The sequence below is a fragment of the Hibiscus syriacus genome, unplaced genomic scaffold (assembly GCF_006381635.1).
Source record: "Hibiscus syriacus cultivar Baekdansim isolate YM2019G1 unplaced genomic scaffold, ASM638163v2 tig00116989_pilon, whole genome shotgun sequence".
Classification (NCBI taxonomy): Eukaryota; Viridiplantae; Streptophyta; class Magnoliopsida; order Malvales; family Malvaceae; genus Hibiscus; species Hibiscus syriacus.
This window is the reverse complement of record NW_024063508.1, coordinates 2,462,198-2,486,135: the sequence shown is the minus strand read 5'-3', so window position 1 is coordinate 2,486,135 and position 23,938 is coordinate 2,462,198.

The window sequence follows — 23,938 nt, the reverse complement described above, 5'->3', positions numbered from 1 at the left end:
GTGAAGTTGAAATCCAACTTGAAAATACGAATTGGATCAATTCTGACTTAGCTCTCGAACTCGTCTGAAGTTGATTCTAAGATCTGTCGATCTTTCAATATTTCAAATTAGTTGAGGTGTAGCTCCTTGCTACTGAGTTAAGCAACCACTATCGATTTTTACAAACTCTTTTGAATCAGGTATCTTTCGCATTGAAGTTGAAACTTGACTCTAATGCTGCAAAAATTATGTGTGCTAAAAATGATAAATGTGGTGCTCTCAAGTATGTCTAAGATGCATGCAACATGAATTAATGTCATTTATCTCTTGGATAGAGCCTCATTTTTGCCTGCTTGTTCCTGCATGTGGAGGAAATGCCTTCAGAAGGTCTGATAATTCGCATTAGGATGTTGAATCCCCAAAGATGCCCCAATATCAAAAAATGCCCCAATATTTGATGTTGAATCTTCAAAGATGCCCCAAATGTTCCTCATTTCTTGGTTCAGCATTGATTCTGAGCACGAGCTTTGTGTCTAAGAGTCACATGTCATTTACCAAGATCCACTCTAGAGAGACTGTCTTGTTTGAAAAAAAAATGTTTTTCTTTTTATTTTCAAAGTTATGAAAATATCAATTAAAAGTGTTTCGAAAAATGTTTAACCAAAAGTTTTGAAAATATTGTCACTTTCACGGTTTTACAATTGAGACGAATCATAAAACTAGTGTTCATCGGATATCAAAGAATTAATTACAATGTTAATCCTTCAATAAATTATAGCTATTTGACAAGTGTCAAGATCAAAGCTATCTTTGGGAAATGGTTAAGTAAGGAACGGATAAAAAAGTCTCAGATTATCGTGTTTGGTCAAAGGTTTGGCATTTTATGCTCAAAGGATTGATGGGGTAGCTTGCATGTTTCTCTTCTGGAAGTGTTCTCTGACTCTCAACCTTCGTTGTCATACTCGGATTGTGCGATGCCATATCAAGGAATTTGTGTGATCGCCTCAGTTGCATAATTTTTATATTCAAGCCGCCTTTTTAGGTTTTCAACTCGAACCCTCATTTGGTTTCAAGATGTTATTCAGGATTTACGTCTTGAACCCCTCTTTGTCATTTTTCTCTACCATGCATTAATTACATTATTTTTTTGCAAATTAATCCTGATGGGCGGGATGAAATCTGAAGATAGTCTCTTCTATTTAGAAATCCATGTATGATTAAAAGGGACTTTTAAGGCACGTAATGTAGGCCAGGGCTCATAGTTATGAAAGAAAAGGATAAATAGGCCCAAATAAGTGTTTCAAGGTATTGAACCAAGGATCAATTCATTCTGATGCCCTCGATCTTGTCTTTCTCAAAATGTCTCTTTCTCCTGATGCTCTATGATCTTCGAGTGAAGTGATTCAGTGATTCAAGAATGATTGTGCTTGATCAATCTCATAGTTTGAAGCTTGATGTGCCATTTGTCTTTAGGGAATTTTTGCATGTGCTTTTTGTCCATTTTCCTTTTGATTTTTGATTCTTTTCTTTTTTGTTCTTGTTTTTTCTTTTTTGATTCTTTTCTTTTTTGTTCTTGATTGAATCTTCGCACTTGGTATTTGGCCCTCCTTTTGGTATTTCCTTTGGATTGATGTCTTTACTCATGTGAGCAGATTTTTTCCACCTTGCCCCCTAGTGTGGAGGGTGATCCTTGGTTAGGGTTGAATCAGAACAAAAATATTATAGGCTCAAAAGGGGACACAAGGGATATATTTTTTCTCCTATTGTGAAGGGATAAAGAAAGAAAGCCATTCATCATTTCATACATGGAAGTCCTCACAGAAGAGGTATCCCCAGGGGGAGAGATTTTCAGGATTAATTCTATTTACATGAAAACATTGTATTTAATGCATGATAGAATTATTTTGGATGAATTCTTCTTCTTTTTCCCCCAGATGTCTTAATGTTCAAGCTCCCTGCGAGATGCCCCAAGTTATGTCTTAGAAGAATGCTCATGTTCAAATGAACAACTCAATGTTGTGGGCTTTAATGGTGTAAAAATGTCAATTTTGAGTCTAAAAAGACAATGGTGTGATCTTATTGACTCAAAGAAAGGTGTGGGTGTATCAAAAAGATAAAGGTAATGTTCAAGAATTTCAAAGGGAGGTAATGTCAAAATTTGGTCTTTTTGGTAATGACCATGAGTTATTTTGGGTAAAGAATCAAGGTATTTTGTTTTGGGGTTGAGACAGGATAAGAAAGGTCCAACCTTGCCATATGTCAAAAATCTATAATTCTTGAAGAATTAAAAGAATCCTTAATTCATTTAATATTCGAAGAACTAAAGATTAGAATTTGTTCAATTGCTCCACCTTAGAAAGTAGCATAAATTCAATCATTTAAAAGATTAAGCAAACGATGAAAGATTAGAGACGTGTTTAAACAAAACAATCCTCTAAGTGCAAATGATATATGCCATGCCCCCTTCTTTGGCCGTTTATGCCCCTGAATCCATCAGGTTTTGGATCTTGCGCTTCAGCGCCATATAGTTCTCAGAGGAATATTTGGGGCTTCTTATGTGGTTACAGCTAACAGCTTTAACATCGTAGTCCTTAGGATATGGGGATTCTTTTCTTAGATCATCCTGGTCGGCTTTATCCTACCATCAGCTGATCAGTCTCTTAATTTCATGTTTGTGAAAATGCTTAAAAATGTAGATGAAGATGCAAAAAGGCAAAAATGCAAAATGCAATAATGCATTAAATGTTCGAGGCATTGATCTAGAAAAGTGTCCATTATTATAAATAATCTTTACTTAGGAAAAAATATTTTATCTTGTAAGAGACATAAAAACGATCAAAGGTTCATTCGGACTAAATCCTCTAGACCCCGAACAGCTTCTAGTAGATTGACTAGTCTTCTGTCTTCATCTGTCATTGGTTGTATGCCTTGTCGGACCATTCCAGCTTCCCTTGCTAGGCCGTGTAGATGACGAGCTGCCTTCTGTACTTGATCCAGGAAGTCTCGGATGACTGCATCTCTGGCCTTCACCCTTTGTTGTGCTTGCTCCCAACGGAAATGCCACTGTAAACCTCCGTCGAAGAGCACAATCTGAAGCTCGCTCACTTTCCGCTTGAACCCTTCTAACTCAGCTATTGTTTTGCCATCTCTCTCATGTTGTTTCTCCAGATCATCCATCTGGATTCTCAAGCATTGGTTTTGATGCTGACTGTCTGCTAAGCGTCTCTGGGCAGTCTTCATTTGTTCCTTCCAAGATCTCTCATCAGGCCCTTCAAACTTTCTTTTCATGCTATGAGCTTCGTCTTTCTAGTATTCAGAAGCCACTTTCAACTTGGAGTTATCCTTTACTTTATCTTGATACCCATTTCTCAAGTCTTCGAGCTCAAAACAGACTTTTTTCTATTCTTTTTCAAGTTTGTCTGCTCGATATTTCTGAGAGTCGACATCTAGCTTCCATTGATAGCGCTCAGCTTCAAGCTCCTTTACCCTCTGCTTCAGCTCGTTATTAACAGCTTCAAATTCTGTCTTGGCTATCTCAAGTTCAGAAAAGACGGGCGTGAGATGTTCTTCCAGGGTTTGGGTGTCCTCACAGTCTGGCACCGGGATATTGTCATTTTTTCTCAATCTTCGCCACTCCACATAGTCCGGAGTAAGCATGTTTCTGGAAGCTACAACATCCATCAAGAATACTTTATTCCATGAATCGACTGCTTCCTTGATCATCTTCTTATAGTTGTCACCGTGATACTCAAACTCTGATCTGGCTAAAACTGACGTGCCCTATACTGTCTAAGTGCTAACAGCGAAGCATACCCAACTGCACCCCAAAGTCCAAGTAAGGTCATAGTATCGGAGTCCCCACATCAAAAAAGAACGTCACTGAAGAACAACCAGGGGGCTCTCCAGGTAATATCCTGATCTTGGAGATGAGTGAAGACTTTCATCCACTTATCTTTTGAAGCGCCTTCATGCCATTTCATGGTGATGAACACTCTCAAAGGTGAATACGTAGTTCTAAATCGGCGGTAGGCAACCCCATTAGTCTTTCAGAAGTGGCTATGAATCACGACTTGAAGGAGCTGAACACACCCAATGAATCTACCTCTGCCAGCTCTTCGGCAATGGTTGAGAGATCGAAAGGTCTCGGTTAAGATGGTCGGTGTTGGGTTGACTCGTTTCGAAAGTTGCTCAAACAGTTCTACCATGGCTACGTCAATGTACCCTAAAGTCTTCGGGAATATAATCAGGCCATACAGACCCAGTACAAACAGGTCTATTGCCTTCCACTCATTGGGATAGTCCTTCATCAGTTGCTTAATATGAAGCCAGTTAATTCCTTCCCTACTGCCTTTACATCTGTTACCCATCTTTCGTCAACCCCAGCAACTTTGGCTAGTGCACTCTTGAAAGGCTGACTTTTGATGTGTTTAATATAAGCTCGCTCCAGTCTGATATTTTCATAGTGCAACAGTGTAGTGTACTCTTCAATGATGGGCACCATGTCCTCCTGATTAAAAGTGAAACAACTGTATCCCGGGTTCCAGAACTGAACCAAGGCTCTGATCAAGGGCTCATCAGTCTTGATTTGAAGCAACAATGCAATGTCACCATACCGTTGGGTGAACTTATGTTTCTGATCATTCTTCCAACTGCCCCAGATGTCCCGAAGCTCTTGCACATCGTTCTGCTTTAGGCTGATAGAGGCGTAGCTAACCAGCTCTAACAGATAGCTTACTTGAAGACTATCTCCATTTTCCTTCTGAGTCTTCTCGGACCATAGTCGTACCTCGGGGTTTTTAATCTCTTGTATTACAACACCTTTATCCATTAATTCAGATTATTTTGTGTAACAAACACCTTTTTAGGGATCAATGGCCTCTTGTTATGATGCAAATGCTTTAAAAACAAGCACAAAGGCAAACATTTAGTAAAATAAAAATAAATAGAAATAAATAAATAATAATAAAAAATAAATAAATGGCAAAAAAACATAAGAGAAAAAAAAACATGGTTAGGAAAGAAATGTCCTAGGTTTTGGAATGTGATTTTGGGGTAGGCTCTATTTCTTTAAATTCTCCCGGTTTAGGTTCTAAAAAATGGTACCCGAGTTCTCCTTGCTTGTACCCCCTTGGGCTTACTAGACCCTTAGTCCTAAACCCATCACAGGCTTGTGTGGACTAAGTTAAACTCGAGAGGACACATTCCCTTATGTCTATGCAGAGAATAAATTCACACGAAGACATAAGGTATATGAATCCTGAAGGCTACTTGCTTGGCATATGCGGTGAATAAATTCACACGAATGCGTCGCTTTCACCCCCACTTAAAATGGGTTTGGAGCTCGGGTTTAGAGCCTTGAATGAAAAAGTTTGGAAAGCTGAAATCACTAGAAAACGGTCAGTTCAACTATTTACTCGAAAAAATATAATCAAAGGTAAGTAATAAGGATCGAAATGTTACCTTAAAATTTAAACTTACCCTTTTCGTTAAAAAGACAACTGGAAATTACCTTAGCCTGACTCACTTACCTGTTTTCCCAGCAGAGTCGCCAAGCTGTCGCAACCGTCTTTCGGTTGGGCCCAGAATTGGGCTTCGACTTAGGAAAATGGATTAGGAGTCGCTACCGATCATTTAATTTAAAGCAAATGGGTTGATCAGACACCCTATTTCTTACCTGATCTGTGTCTTACCAAAGATGTGTTGGATTCGGGAGTCGGTTACAGTCAAGGAAGGGTTAGCACCCTTGAATTGCCCTTTCTGTACTACGTAATTTCCAGTTAAATTAAAAGATAAAATGACGATCCAAATTACTCACCTCTAAGGTTTGGAAAACGAACCCTTAAATAATCAAGAAAAGTGTTAGAAAAACAAAAACGATGAAGATAAATTGAAAATAAAGAAAATGAAATAAAGAAGAGTTAAAATAAATAAATAAATAAATACTAACAAATATGGACGAAAAGTAAACAACATAGTTGATATAGAGATTATGAAAATAAAAGGAATATATAAAAAAATAAAGACAATGGAATAAGATAAATAAATAAAAAAAATAAAATAGGAAAAATGAATCAATGAATATAGAAAATAAAAATAAAATAAATAAACAAAACAAAAGGAAAAAGGTAAAAAAGGAAATACATACATATTAGCTTGTAAACTAAAAAATATATAAAGAAATATATTAAGAAATAACGTAAAATATATATATATAATATAACATATAAATAAAATAAGTAAATAATAAAATAATAATGATACATGTATATACATAACAACAAAAGGAAATAAATAATAATAATATACAGGAGTAATATCAAATATATATTATAATGTAATATTAAATAAAATAAGAAGAAAATTGAAATTCAAATCTAGAAAACGGACTAGAATGTAAAAATAAAAAATCGAATGACAAATTTTGGAGCACTTTGAGGATGAATTGGGATTTCAGGGTGGAAATTAAATCCTTTATAAACAAGGGGACCAAGAGTGAGATTACCCATTTTTCACACCCATTCCGAAAATCAAAGTATTTTCTCAAGAAAAGAAGCCTCGGGGGCTAGATCTATAAAAATAGATCCCGAAAAATGCCCCTGTTCATTGACAAAAAATAAGTAAATAATATAACATATATATATATAATATAACATATACATGTATATCCCGAAAAATATATATATATAATATAACATATAAATAAAATAAGTAAATAATAAAATAATAATGATACATGTATATACATAACAACAAAAGGAAATAAATAATAATAATATACAGGAGTAATATCAAATATATATTATAATGTAATATTAAATAAAATAAGAAGAAAATTGAAATTCAAATCTAGAAAACGGACTAGAATGTAAAAATAAAAAATCGAATGACAAATTTTGGAGCACTTTGAGGATGAATTGGGATTTCAGGGTGGAAATTAAATCCTTTATAAACAAGGGGACCAAGAGTGAGATTACCCATTTTTCACACCCATTCCGAAAATCAAAGTATTTTCTCAAGAAAAGAAGCCTCGGGGGCTAGATCTATAAAAATAGATCCCGAAAAATGCCCCTGTTCATTGACAAAAAATCATTTTCTTTGGTGTTTTTCGAATACAAAATGTAACAAGACACAAGCATGCAAGCGTAAACTCGAAAAAGGTATTATATTTACCTTGTATTTCTCTTCGAAAACTTGCAGGAAAAAAAACTCTGATTTCGCTCTAAGATTGCTCGTAATTTCTGCTTATATTTCGTATCTCCATTCGTGTGTTACAAATGATATGGATTACATGTATTTATAATGGAAAATCCAGACTATTTTTAGAATCCTATACAAAATAGACTTGTAACGCTCTTTGGTTGATGTGAAAATTGGCTGCAGGAGGAGTCTTCGGGTAGGAGACATGTGGCGCTGGAAAATTAGTGTCTACACCTGCCCCTCTTTGTCCTTTTTTATGGAACGAAAAAAGGGCAAAGATAAAAGACACAAATTTTCGATCATATCGAATATCCTCTATCGCAGAGTTGAAATCTGATATTTGATTGGTTTGCCAAATTGAACTAAAATATGGAATGACTCCCTCGTCTCGAGGTCGAGTTGAACTGGAAGCTTCTGAGGACGATATCCTTCGTCGTGAAGTTGAAATCGAACTCAAAGCTTTTGGCGACTGGCCTTTGAATCGTCTTCTGGATCAAGATACTTTGTCGTGAAGGTGAAACTTGTCCTGAAGACTTCGGTGTTACTGCGTTACAGATGACTCCTTCGTCGTGAAGTTGGGTCAATCTGTTTGTGAAGTTGGAATCAAATATGGCCCCTTCTTCGTGAAGTTGAGCCTTGGATTTGGATATCATTCATCGTGAAGCTGAAATCCAATGTAAGTTGCGTTGTTTCGAGGCTAATATCCTTCGTTGTGAAGTTGAAATTGACTCTGAAACTGAAAAGTGTGTTGACAGACACTCCTTCTTTGAGTTGGATATCCTTCGTCGTGAATTTGAAATCCAATCTAGAGATGGATGTTGCTTGTGTGTACAATTCCCTTTGTTGTGAAGTTGAAACCGTTGGTGACCCCTTCGTCGTAAAGTTGAGTCTGGAATTGGATACCCTTCGTCGTGAAGTTAAAATCCAAGTAGGTTGTATTGTTCTGAGTCCAATATCCTCCGCCGTGAAGTTGAAATTGGTTCTGGAACTGGGAAATTGTTTGTTGACAACCAGCCGTCCCTTCGCTGTGAAGTTGAACCTGTGTTGTCTCGAGTCCAATATCCTTCGCTGTGAAGTTAAAATTGGTTCTGAAATTGGGAAATTGTTTGTTGAAAACCAGCCGTCCCTTCGTTGTGAAGTTGAACTTGTGTTGTCTCGAGTCCAATGCCCTTCGCTGTGAAGTTAAAATTGGCTCTGAAATTGGGAAATTGTTTGTTGACAACCAGCCGTCCCTTCGTTGTAAAGTTGAACTTGTGTTATCTTGAGTCCAATATCCTTCGCTGTGAAGTTTAAATTGGCTCTGAAATTGGGAAGTTTTTTGTTGACAATCAGCCGTCCCTTCGTTGTGAAGTTGAACTTGTGTTGTCTCGGGTGGCGCGATATCCTCTGTTGTGGAGTTGAAATCGTGGATGTGTGGGAACGATATCCTCCATCGTGGAGTTGAAATCATGGATGACCCCTTCGTCGTGAAGTTGAGCCTTGACTTGAATATCCTTCATCGTGAAGTTGAAATCAAAGTATTGTGAAGTTTGGCTTCGAGCTAGATATCCTCCGTCACAAATTTGAAATCTACTCTCGAGTTGATTGTGTAGCTTTTAGCTCAATATCCTTCGCTGCGAGGTTTAAATTGACTCTAGCTAAAACCTGAAAAAGTTATGCATATATGTGATGAGATGGATGAAATGCTCTTAGGTGCCTAAAATGCATATGCAACATATGTTATTTTTGGGCTCATGAGAGAAATCTCGATCTCCAGTTGCTTTTCTGGAATCTTAGTTCTGGAATCTTCAAGTTCTGATCCCTGATCTCGAATTCTTTAAATATTCAAATCTGATGTGCACATTCTATTTTTTGATTTGAGAAATGCTTTCAACCATCCCAAGTATGTGCCTGAGCTGAGTGTAACGGTTCAGATGATGCTTCAAGAGAAATTGTCTCGAAAGAGACATAATTCGTTTCAAGGGAAACGATCTCAAAGATATATGTTGTTTCATGAGAAACGGTCTCAAGGGAGACAAAATTTTGTTTTAAGAAAAACTGTCTCAAGAGAGACAAAACTTAGTTCCAAAAGGAATTGTCTCACGGGGAGATGAAATTAGTTCCAAGGAAAACATATTCAAAGATTTTGTTTCAAGGTAAACTGTCTCAAGAGAGACAAAATTCATTTCAAGGGAAATGTTTTCAATGTTTATGTTTCAAAGGTTTTTTGTGTTTCAAATGTTTTTTTCCAAGGGAAACTGTCTCAAGAGAGACAAAGTTTGTTTCAAAATTATGAAAATATCAATTAAAAGAGTTTCGAAAAATGTTTAACCAAAAGTTTTGAAAATATTGTCACTTTCACGGTTTTACAATTCAGGCAAATCATGAAACTAGAGTTCATCGGATATCAAAGAATTAATTACAATGTTAATCCTTCAATAAATTATAGCTATTTGACAAGTGTCAAGATCAAAGCTATATTTGGGAAATGGTTAAGTAAGGAACAGATAAAAAAGTCTCAGATTATCATGTTTGGTCAAAGGTTTGGCATTTTATGCTCAAAAGATTGATGGGGTAGCTTGCATGTTTCTTTGCTGGAAGTGTTCTCTGACTCCCAACCTTCGTTGTCACACTCGGATTGTGCGATGCGTTATCAAGGAATTTGTGTGATCTCCTCAGTTACCCAATTTTTATATTCGAGCCACCTTTTCAGGTTTTTAACTCGAACCCTCCTTTGGTTTCAAGACGTTATTCAGGATTTATGTCTTGAACCCCCCTTTGTCATTTTTCTCTACCATGCATTAATTACATTATTTTTTTTACAAATTAATCCTGATGGGCGGGATGAAATCTGAAGATAGTCTCTTCTGTTTAAAAATCCATGTATGATTAGAAGGGACTTTTAAGGCACGTAATGTAGGCCAGGGCTCATGGTTATGAAAGAAAAGGATAAATTGGCCCAAATAAGTGTTTCAGGGTATTGAACCAAGGATTAATTCATTCTTATGCCCTTGATCTTGTCTTGCCCAAAATGTCTCTTTCTCCTGATGCTCTATGATCTTCGAGTGAAGTGATTCAGTGATTCAAGAATAATTGTGCTTGATCAATCTCATAGTTTGAAGCTTGATGTGCCATTTGTCTTTAGGGAATCTTTGCATGTGTTTTTTGTCCATTTTCCTCTTGATTTTTGCTTCTTTTCTTTTTTGTTCTTGTTTTTTCTTTTTTGCTTCTTTTTTTTGTTCTTGATTGAATCTTTGCACTTGGTATTTGGCCCACCTTTTGGTATTTCCTTTGGATTTATGTCTTCACTCATGTGAGCAGATTTGTTCCACCTTCCCCCCAGTGTGGAGGGTGATCCTTGGTTAGGGTTGAATCAGAAAAAAATAATATAGGCTCAAAAGGGGACACAAGGGATATATTTTTTCTCCTGTTGTGAAGGGATAAAGAAAGAAAGTCGTTCATCATTTCATACATGGAAGTCCTCACAGAAGAGGTATCCCCAGGGGGATAGATTTTCAGGATTAATTCTATTTACATGAAAACAGTGTAATTAATGCATGATAGAATTATTTCGGATGAATTCTTCTTCTTTTTTTCCCCTGATGTCTTAATGTTCAAGCTCCCTGTGAGATGCCCCAAGTTATGTCTTAGAAGAATGCTAATGTTCAAATGAACAACTCGATGTTGTGGACTTTAATGGTGTAAAAATATCAATTTTGAGTCTAAAAAGACAATGGTGTGATCTTATTGACTCAAAGAAAGGTGTGGGTGTATCAAAAAGATAAAGGTAATGTTCAAGAATTTCAAAGGGAGATAATGTCAAAATTTGGTCTTTTTGGTAATGACCATGAGTTATTTTGGGTAAAGAATCAAGGAATTTTGTTTTGGGGTTTGAGACAGGCTAAGAAAGGTCTAACCTTGCCATATGTCAAAAATCTATAATTCTTGAAGAATTAAAAGAATCCTTAATTCATTTAATATTCGAAGAACTAAAGATTAGAATTTGTTTAATTTCTCCACCTTAGAAAGTAGCATAAATTCAATCCTTTAAAAGATTAAGAAAACGATGAAAGATTAGATATGTGTTTAAACAAAACAATCCTCTAAGTGAAAATGGTATATGCCATTCCCCCTTTTTCGGCCGTTTATGCCCCTGAATCCATCATGTTTTGGATCTTGCGCTTCAGCGCCTTATAGTTCTCAGAGGAATGTTTGGGGCTTCTTATGTGGTAACAACTAACAGCTTTAACATCATAGTCCTTAGGATATGAGGATTCTTTTCTTAGATCATCATGGCCGGCTTTGTCCTACCATCAGCTGATCAGGCTCTTAATTTCATGTTTGTAAAAATGCTTAAAAATGTAGATGAAGGAGTTTACATTTGCATGCTTGTAGGGAAAACATGAAATTAAGAGCTTGATCAGCTGATGGTAGGAGAAAAGTCGGCCAGGATGATCTAAGAAAAGAATCCACATATCCTAAGGACTACGATGTTGAAGCTGTTAGCTGTTACCACATAAGAAGCCCCAAACATTCCTCTGAGAAGTATAAGGTGCTGAAGCGCAAGATCCAAAACCTGATGGATTCAGGGGCATAAACTGCCGAAGAAGGGGGCATGGCATATATCATTTGCACTTAGAGGATTGTTTTGTTTAAACACGTCTCTAATCTTTCATCGTTTGCTTAATCTTTTAAAGGATTGAATTTATGCTACTTTCTAAGGTGGAGCAATTGAACAAATTCTAATCTTTAGTTCTTCGAATATTAAATGAATTAAGGATTCTTTTAATTCTTTAAGAATTATAGATTTTTGACATATGGCAAGGTTAGACCTTTCTTATCCTATCTTAAACCCCAAAACAAAATACCTTGATTCTTTACCCAAAATAACTCATGGTCATTACCAAAAAGACCAAATTTTGACATTACCTCCATTTGAAATTCTTGAACATCACCTTTATCTTTTTGATACACCCACACCTTTCTTTGAGTCAATAAGATCACACCATTGTCTTTTTAGACTCAAAATTGACATTTTTACACCATTAAAGCCCACAACATCGAGTTGTTCATTTGAACATGAGCATTCTTCTAAGACATAACTTGGGGCATCTCATAGGGAGCTGGAACATTAAGACATATGGGGGGGGAAAGAAGAAGAATTCATCCGAAATAATTCTATCATGCATTAATTACATTGTTTTCATGTAAATAGAATTAATCCTAAAAATCTATCCCCCTGGGATACCTCTTCTGTGAGGACTTCCATTTATGAAATGATGAACGGATTTCTTTCTTTATCCCTTCACAACAGGAGAAAAAATATATCCCTTGTGTCCCCTTTTAAGCCTATAGTATTTTTCTTCTGATTCAACTCTAACCAAGGATCACCCTCCACACTGGGGGCAAGGTGGGAAAAATCTGCTCACATGAGTGAAGACATCAATCCAAAGGAAATACCAAAAGGTGGGCCAAATACCAAGTGCGAAGATTCAATCAAGAACAAAAAAGAAAAGAATGAAAAAAGGAAAAACAAGAAAAAAAAAAGAAAAGAAGCAAAAATCAAAAGGAAAAGGGACGAAAAGCTCATGCAAAGATTCCCTAAAGACAAATGGCACATCAAGCTTCAAACTATGAGATTGATCAAGCACAATCATTCTTGAATCATTGAATCACTTCACTCAAAGATCATAGAGGATCAGGAGAAAGAGATATTTTGAGCAAGACAAGATCGAGGGCATCAGAATGAATTGATCCTTGGTTCAATACCCTGAAACACTTATTTGGGCCTATTTATCCTTTTCTTTCATAACCATGAGCCCTGACCTACATTACGTGCCTTAAAAGTCCCTTCTAATCATACATGGATTTCTAAACAAAAGAGACTATCTTCAGATTTCATCCCGCCCATCAGGATTAATTTGCAAAAAACAATGTAATTAATGCATGGTAGAGAAAAATAACAAAGGGGTTCAAGACGTAAATCCTGAATAACGTCTTGAAACCAAAAGAGGGTTCGAGTTAAAAACCTGAAAAAGCGGCTCGAATTTAAAAATTGTGCAACTGAGGCGATCACACAAATTCCTTAATAAGGCATAGCACAATCCGAGTGTGACAACGAAGGTTGGGAGTCAGAGAACACTTCCAGCAGAGAATCATGTAAGCTACCCCATCAATCCTTTGAGCATAAAATGCCAAACCTTTGACCAAACACGATAATCTGAGACTTTTTTATCCGTTCCTTACTTAACCATTTCCCAAAGATAGCTTTGATCTTGACACTTGTCAAATAGCTATAATTTTTTGAATGATTAACATTGTAATTAATTCTTTGATATCCGATGAACTCTAGTTTTATGATTCGTCTCAATTGTAAAACCGTGAAAGTGACAATATTTTCAAAACTTTTGGTTAAACATTTTTCTAAACTCTTTTAATTGATATTTTCATAACTTTGAAAATAAAAAGAAAAACATTTTTTTTAAACAAGATAGTCTCTCTTGAGTGGATCTTAGTAAATGACATGTGACTCTTAAACACAAAGCTCGTGCTCAGAATCAATGCTGAAGCAAAAAATGAGGAACATTTGGGGCATCTTTGAAGATTCAACATCAAATATTGGGGCATTTTTGGATATTGGGCATCTTTGGGGATTCAACATCCTAATGCGAATTATCAGACCTTCTGAAGGCATTTCCTCCACATGTAGAAACAAGAAGGCAAAAATGAGGCTCTATCCAAGAGATAAATGACATTAATTCATGTTGCATGTATCTTAGACATACTTGAGAGCATCACATTTATCATTTTTAGCATACATAATTTTTGCAGCTTTAGAGTCAAGTTTCAACTTCAATGCGAAAGATACCTGATTCAAAAGAGTTTGTAAAAATTGATAGCGGTTGCTTAACTCAGTAGCAAAGAGCTACACCTCAACTAATTTGATATATTGAAAGATCGACAGATCTTAGAATCAACTTCAGACGAGTTCGAGAGCTAATTCAAAACCGATCCAGTTCGCATTTTCAAGTTGGATTTCAACTTCACGACGAATGATATCCAATTCCTGGCTCAACTTCACGGCGAAGGGGCCACCCACGGTTTCAACTTCATGAGGAAGGGAACCATGCTCACCATTGTCTCTCTTGAGACAGTTTCCCTTGAAACAAACTTTGTCTCTCTTGAAACAGTTTCGCTTGGAAAAAAACCTTTGAAATTGTTTCTCTTGAAACACAAAAAACCTTTTAAACATAAACATTGAAAACATTTCCCTTGAAATGAATTTTGTCTCTCTTGAGACAGTTTCCCTTGAAACAAAATCTTTGAATATGTTTTCCTTGGAACTAATTTCATCTCCCCGTGAGACAATTTCTTTTGGAACTAAGTTTTGCCTCTCTTGAGACAGTTTTTCTTAAAACAAAATTTTGTCTCCCTTGAGACCGTTTCTCATGAAACAACATATATCTTTGAGATCGTTTCACCTTGAGACCGTTTCTCATGAAACAACATATATCTTTGAGATCGTTTCCCTTGAAACGAATTTTGTCTCTTTCGAGACAATTTCTATTGAAGCATCATCTGAACCGTTACACTCAGCTCAGACACATACTTGGGATGGTCGAAAGCATTTCTCAAATCAAAAAATAGAATGTGCACATCAGATTTGAACATTTGAAGAATTCGAGATCAGGGATCAGAACTTGAAGATTCCAGAACTAAGATTCCAGAAAAGCAACCGGAGATCGAGATTTCTCTCCTGAGCCCAAAAATAATGCATATGCATTTTAGGCATACCTAAGAGCATTGCATCCATCTCATCACATATATGCATAACTTTTTCAGGTTTTAGCTAGAGACAATTTCAACTTCGCAGCGAAGGATATTGAGCTCAAATCTACACAATCAACTCGAGAGTAGATTTCAACTTCATGACGGAGGATATCTAGCTCGAAGCCAAACTTCACAATACGTGGATTTCAACTTCATGACGAAGAATATTCAAGTCAAGGCTCAACTTCACGACGAAGGGGTCATCCACGATTTCAACTCCACGACAGAGGATATCATTCCCACACTTCCACGATTTTAACTCCACAACTGAGGATATTGCGAAACCCGAGACAACATAAGTTCAACTTCACAACGAAGGGACGGCTGGTTGTCAAAAAACAACTTCCCAATTTCAGAGCCAATTTCAACTTCACAGCGAAGGATATTGGACTCAAGATAACACAAGTTCAACTTCACAACGAAGGGACGACTGGTTGTCAACAAACAATTTCCCAACTTCAGAGCCAATTTCAACTTCACAACAAAGGGCATTGGACTCGAGACAGCACAAGTTCAACTTCACAACGAAGGGACGGTTGGTTGTTAACAAATAATTTCCCAATTTCAGAACCAATTTCAACTTCACAACGAAGGATATTGGACTCGAGACAACACAGGTTCAACTTCACAATGAAGGGACGGCTGGTTGTCAACAAACAATTTCCCATTTCCAGAACCAATTTCAACTTCACGGCAGAGGATATTGGACTTGGAACAATACAACCTACTTGGATTTCAACTTCACGATGAAGGGTATCCAATTCCAGACTCAACTTTACGATGAAGGGGTCACCAACGGTTTCAACTTCACAACAAAGGGAATCGTACACACAAGCAACATCCATCTCTAGATAGGATTTCAACTTCACGACGAAGGATATCCAACTCAAAGAAGGAGCGTCTGTCAACACACTTTTTAGTTTCAGAGTCAATTTCAACTTCACAACGAAGGATATTGGCCTCGAAACAACGCAACTTACAATGGATTTTAACTTCACGACGAATGATATCCAAATCCAAGGCTCAACTTCACAACGAAGGGGCCATATTCGATTCCAACTTCACAAATAGATTGACCCAACTTCACGACGAAGGATTCATCTGTAACGCAGCAACACCGAAGTCTTCAGCACAAGTTTCACCTTCACGACAAAGTATCTTGATCCAGAAGACGATTCAAAGGCCACTCGCCAAAAGCTTTGAGTTCGATTTCAACTTCACGACGAAGGATATCGTGCTCAGAAGCTTCCAGTTCAACTCGACCTCACGACGAGGGAGTCATTCCATATTTAAGTTCAATTTGGCAAACCAATCAAATATCGGATTTCAACTCTGCGATAGAGGATATTCGATATGAACGAAAATTTGTGTCTTTTATCTTTGCCCTATTTTTCATTCCATTAAAAAGGACAAAGAGGGGCAGTTGTAGACACTAATTTTCCAGCGCCACATGTCTCCTCCCCGAAGACTCCTCCTGCAGTCAATTTTCACAGCAACCAAAGAGCGTTAGAAGTCTATTTTGTATAGGATTCTAAAAATAGTCTGCTTTTTCCATTATAAATACATGTAATCCATATCATTTGTAACACACGAATGGAGATACGAAATACAAGCAGAAATTACGAGCAATCTTAGAGCGAAATCAGAGTTTTTTTTCCTGTAAGTTTTCGAAGAGAAATACAAGGTAAATATAGTACCTTTTTTGAGTTTACGCTTGCATGCTTGTGTCTCGTTACATTTTGTATTCGAAAAACACCAAAGAAAATGATTTTTTACCGATGAATAGGGGCATTTTTCAAGATCTATTTTTATAGATCTAGCCCCCGAGGCTTCTTTTCTTGAGAAAATACTTTGATTTTCGGAATGGGTGTGAAAAAGGGGTAATCTCACTCTTGGTCCCCTCGTTTATAAAGGATTTAATTTCCACCCTGAAATCCCAATTCATCCTTAAACTGCTCCAAAATTTGTCATTCGATTTTCTATTTTTACATTCTAGTCCGTTTTCTAGATTTGAATTTCAATTTTATTCTTATTTTATTTAATATTACATTATAGTATATATTTGATATTACTCCTGTATATTATTATTATTTATTTCCTTTTGTTGTTATGTATATACATGTATCATTATTATTTTATTATTTACTTATTTTATTTATATGTTATATTTATATATATATATATTACGTTATTTCTTAATATTTTTCTTTATATATTTTTTAGTTGACAAGCTAATATGTATGTATTTCCTTTTTTACCTTTTTTCCCTTCGTTTTGTTTATTTATTTTATTTTTATTTTCTTTATTCATTGATTCATTTTTCCTATTTTATTTATTTATTTATCTTATTACATTGTCTTTATTTTTTAATATATTCCTTCTATTTTCATAATCTCCATATCAATTGTGTTGTTTACTTTTCGTCCATATTTGTTAGTATTTATTTATTTTTTGTTTATCTCTTCTTTATTTCATTTTCTTTATTTTCAATTTATCTTCATCGTTTTTGTTTTTCTAACACTTTTCTTGATTATTTAAGGGTTCATTTTCCAAACCTTAGAGGTGAGTAATTTGGATCGTCATTTTATCTTTTAATTTAACTTACAATTTTCTTAATCAAAGACAATTGGCCCCGGAATTGGGCTTCGACTTGAAAAATGTGGATTGGAGTCGCCACCAACCATTTTAAAACGAATTTAGGTGGGTCGGACACCATCTTACCTGATTTGCGTTTTTATCATAAATGTGTCGGGTTCGGGAGTCGGTTACAGTCAAGGAAGGATTAGCACCCTTGAACCGCCCTTTCGGTACCAATTAATTTACCGGTTGTCTTAGTTGCAAAAATTCGAAATTTAAATTAAAATTTAACAGATTCGATTCAAATGACTTATAATTGATTGATTTGAATACCTTTAAAAGATAAAAACGTTTGACTCGTAGCGGAGTATAAAATCGAATTAGGAGAGTAAGTGTGCAAACGTGAGAATAATAAATAAAACAAGAAAAAATAGAAAATAACAAAACACGTAAAAATAAACAAAATAAACAAAATGAATAAAATATTAAAAAACAAAGACACCGATAAAGGGAAAATATTAATGGAGTAAAAAAATAAAAAAGGTAAAAGAAATTAAAAAGGAATAAAAATAATGTGTGCATATAAAGTAGTATTTACTAAAACTATATAATACTAAGTAAAACAAATAAAAAAAGATATACATGATATTAAGAAAAAAATAATAGAAAAAAATAAAGTAAAGTAAAAATATAATATATATATATAAATAAATAAAAACAAAAATAGAATATTAAGAAAAATATATATATAAAAACATATAAAATATAATATTAAGAAAAAATGTATATACATAGTAAATGGAGAAAAATTAATACATCTATACATATATATATATAATTATATAAGATATATATAATAAAAATAGTATAATATAAATAAAAAAAGGAATATAGTAAATAAATAAAACAATATAATTAAAATTATATATATATGGGATGAAATTAATATAAAAGTAAAATTAAATGGTAAATTTCAAGGTAAATTAAAGATTAAGATTGACTTAGGGGGAATATTAAATACTTTTAAAAAAATGAACATGCCTCGAGAGTAGATCTAGGTTCGAAACTTCGAAACCCCACCCCTTTTTTGTCATCGACGCAACCCACGCTTTGGGTTATTCAAATCATATCTCAAGAAAAATAACATTCACATGCGAGAAATGAACGAATCAATGTAAAAAAAAAAGATGTTACCTTTTATTTCCTTTTCGAATCGTTTACAATAGCTTTGCCTTTGTATTTTTCGTGCTTTCCTCTGTATCTTGTTACATGTATTTATAGTCTAGAATACAAGTCTTAGTTATGATTTTTTAGCATTTTATTTGGACTAAACCACTTCTTGTTTGGTTGTGAATGAATCCCGTTGAAACACGTCATTGATGGCGCCATGAAATCGGCTGGTCGTTGGAGAGGCGTGCAACTGTGGGAGTCTTGGATGGCTGGAAGAAAGAGATGCGGCACTAGGGTTGGAATCGGTTGAAGTAAAGGGCCCCCTATGGTTTCTGTTGGTTTGGCATGGTGGGCTTATTGATTTAGGGCTGCTGTACCGGGCCTTAGGGTTTAACATTGTAACATTGGGGCTGATACAAGAAATATAAAAAAAATTGTTATACATACCATATAATATAATTATAATGAGATAAATCACTATATAAATATATTATAGTAGTATGATCGTAATAATATGAAGGCGAAATTAGGTGTCTACACTTAGTTACCCTTGCACTTTGACCCATAGGATTTATCGCTATCATCTCACTAGCAATTGGTTCTAAAAGAATTCCTCTAGCTCTAATAAGTGTAGTATTAATGTATGAATGTGAAGAACCAAGATCTACTAGAACAAAAACAGGTTCATCAAAAAAGTGAAATGTACCTGTTATGATCTTCGGATCATTCCGATCATCATTAGTCTTCATATTATATACTCGAGTCACTCCTTGAGTCTCTTGTCTTTGACCAACCTCAGATTGGCCACCAGATCTTCCTCTCCCTCTGCTTCTATTAGGTGCTGCTATAGATCTCTCAGATTGTATTGATCTACCACCATATTTCTTCGGGCAATTTCGAGCAAAGTGACCCTCTTCACCACAATTGAAACAAGCACCATAAATCAACCTATATACTCATCCGTGTATCTTGCCACATGTATGACATCGAGGTTTTTCTCCATGAGCCCTACCCGAACTAGAAGCATAGAACGGGGACTGTTTAGTTTTTCGTGAAGTTGTAGAATGATCAGTTCTAATGGTGAATTGGGACCCTGAGCCCTTGCCCCTTTTTGCATACTGTACAAATGAAGGCGCTCCAATTCTTTTTCCTGTCTTCATACTCTATTCTTCTGCTAGAGTTTCCTCTTCAGCCCTTTCAATCACCTTCACTATATTTATTACTTCTTGTAGGCTAGACAGATTTAATGCCAACATCATTTCCTTTAGCTTCGGCCTCAAACCCTCAATGAACCAATCTCGATGAGCTTTATCATTTGGAACAACTTCTGTAGCATAACGGCAAAGTTTATTATATTCGGCCTCGTATTCATGCACCACTCTATCACCTTATTTTAAACTCAAAAACCTCATTAACATCGATCTCATGAACTGCTCCCCAATATACTTATTTTTGAACTCCTCTTGGAAGAACTGCCAGTTCACCTGCTCGGGTAACGCATACATCATCATGTTTGTCCACCATATACGAGTAGATCCTCTGAGTAATGAAACAGCTCCACCTAGTTTCTTATGATCAGAGCACTACAAACTTTACAGCATTGCCTTCACGTCATTCAACCATAAGTCCGCGTCCATTGGGCCTTCACTTTCTTCTCCCCTAAATTCAGGAGCTCTCAAACTTCTTAACTCCTTTGGGATTAACATTCGTTGTACTGGAGAATCAGGGGGAGGTGAAGGAGGTTGAAATCATATTAGAATAGCAACAAGAGCTTGAATAAAAGTTCTAAATTCCGGAACAGGCATGCCCTGAGGTACCGGTGCAGTGGCATTGTCGGATGGAATCGAATGTTCGCTATTTTCTTTGTAACTCTCACTACCTGATTCTTCTCTACTCTCTCACCCAACCGCTCTTCTTGAGTTTGTAGAATCAGACATCTATTATTTAATTCATAAAATAATAATTATGTTAGTAAGGAGAGACATCTTTCATATTCATTCGATACCCTATCAGTAATATTACCAATCTTAGTGTCATGTAAACTATTTTTATATACAATTATACTTAATCCGGTCGAGAATCGGCTAAACCTATAGCTCTGATACCAATAAATATCACACCCATCTCCTGTATACCCATACGTCTATGAATAACATACATTACTAGTATTAATGTTCCTAATAGGAAAACACGAAAAATTTTGTTTCAATTTTTTTTATTTTTATAAAAATATTTAACTTACTTAAAACAAAACATATCTTAACTTAAATAAACAAAAAAATATATGCTTAAACACTTCATCATTTTACAACCTTTTAATCAAAATACTTATCAAAGTGTTTCTACTACACCATATTACATACCAACTAAAATATAACAAAATATAGACAGGTATGTCATACTGTTACTGATGAGGCGACTCTGACTGGATGTCCAAAAGATTTCCTTATTCAACTATACTTAACCTACACATGAAATAAGCACACATTAAGTATTACGTCTTGAGGCCTGATTAATCTCAAGTAAAATTCTAAACACAAGTTATTAGATTATACTTCCCATTCCAATGAATCTTTAAATACGATAGGTAAGTTTGTATATTGTATCACTGATGCTTTTAACCTCATTTATCAAACATTACTAGACTCTATAAATTCAACAAGAATTTCATACAATCAATATGATTTTCTTACCATTTTAGCACACAAAGTTCCCTATCTGGAAATTAATACACTTAGTATGATTTCCTTACAATTTTAGCACACAAAGTGCCTTATCTGGAAAACCATACACTTAGTATGATTTCCTTACCATTTTAACATATAAAGTGCCCTATCTAGAAATTCATACACTTAGTATGATTTCTTTACCATTTTAGCACACAAAGTGACCTATCTGGAAATTCATACACTTAGTATGATTTCCTTACCATTTTAGCACACAAAGTGCCCTATCTGGAAATTCATATACTTGGTATGATTTTCTTACCATTTTAGCACACAAAGTGCCCTTTGGTAATTTACCATACATTCATCCATAAATAATACTATCAGGTCTATTATAGTAAATTTACATAATTAAATGCACTCACCTGATTCGCCTTGCTGAAATATTCAAACTAGGAATATGATTACTCCGGAACTTGACCATTGCCTTTAGCCTTACTCGACTTGGGAGCTTGATTTTGATCTATCCAATATTTATTAAATACATGTGCAATGTCAATTGTTAGTATATTTCCTAACACTTATAACTTAACATTAATCAAAATATTTATTTTCAACTTCTTACGTCATTATCAAAACCTAAACATATAATCTGATTCTAATGATTTAAGCTACTTAAGGAACAAAATTCACATTTTTCCCCCAAAAGGTATCGGTACCCCTAAGTATGGTACTGATACTTACCTTTAGAAGGGTATTGATATACTACTGGGGTATCGATACCCAAATTAAATTTGATTTTTACAGGTATTGATACACTACTAGGGTATCGGTACCCAAATTAAATTCAATGTTTACAGGGTATTGAAGATGTTCATCAAAATTGGTCTTAGGTTATTGGTACCCATTCATAGGGTATCGATACCCCTTTCCCTAAATTTTCATATATAAAGCCCTTCTTATGCTAAACTCCACTATAAACAATTTAACAAACTTTCCGTTATTTAATCTCCTGGAACATCTAAAACCATTCAAGAACATTCTATTCTAAGAATCAAGCCACTTTTTATAATATGTTTTTAATCAAGACCAAGGCTTCAAATCTCTTATATACCTATTTGACAAGTCAAATTTACAAATAAACATCCATAAACCTTCATATTTCAACATATCTCTTAGAAACCCATTTTGTTCAATCTATAATATTTCCTTCATAACTTATTTTTGATCCCCTTTTATCCTTCCATAAGCTTCAAGTATACTTAATGCATCAAAACCCCAATAAAATGTAGACAGGTATGTCATACTGTTACTGATGAGACGACTCTGACTGGATGTCCAAAATATTTCCTTACACAACTATACTTAACCTACACATGAAATAAGCACACATTAAGTATTACGTCTTAAGGCCTGATTAATCTTAAGTAAAATTTTAAACACAAGTTATTAGATTATACTTCCCATTCCAATGAGTCTTTAAATACGGTAGGTAAGTCTGTATATTGTATCACTGATGCTTTTAACCTCATTTATCAAACATTACTAGACTCTATAAATTCAACTAGAATTTCATACAATCAATATGATTTTCTTACCATTTTAGCACACAAAGTGCCCTATCTGGAAATTCATACACTTAGTATGATTTCCTTACAATTTTAGCACACAAAGTGCCTTATCTGGAAAATCATACACTTAGTATGATTTCCTTACCATTTTAGTATATAAAGTGCCCTATCTGGAAATTCATACACTTAGTATGATTTCCTTACCATTTTAGCACACAAAGTGCCCTATCTGGAAATTCATACACTTAGTATGATTTCCTTACCATTTTAGAACACAAAGTGCCATATCTAGAAATTCATATACTTGGTATGATTTTCTTACCATTTTAGCACACAAAGTGCCCTTTGGTAATTTACCATACATTCATCCATAAATAATACTATCAGGTCTATTATAGTAAATAACATAATTAAATGCACTCACCTGATTTGCTTTGCTGAAATATTCAAACTAGGAAGATGATTACTCTGGAACTTGACCATTGCCTTTAGGCTTACTCGACTCGGGAGCTTGATTTTGACCTATCCAATATTCATTAAATACATGCGCAATGTCAATTGTTAGTATATTTCCTAACACTTATAACTTAACATTAATCAAAATATTTATTTTCAACTTCTTACGTCATTGTCAAAACCTAAACATATAATTTGATTCTAATGACTTAAGATACTTAAGGAACAAAATTCACATTTTCCCCCCAAGAGGTATCGGTACCCCTAAGTACGGTACTGATACTTCCCTTTAGAAGGGTATCGATACACTACTAGGGTATCGATACCCAAATTAAATTCGATTTTTACAGGTATTGATACACTACTAGGGTATCGGTACCCAAATTAAATTCAATGTTTACAGGGTATTGAAGATGTTCATCAAAATTGGTCTTAGGTTATCGATACCCATTCATAGGGTATCGATACCCCTTTCCCAGAACAGCCTATTTTCACCCAAAAATTATCAACACT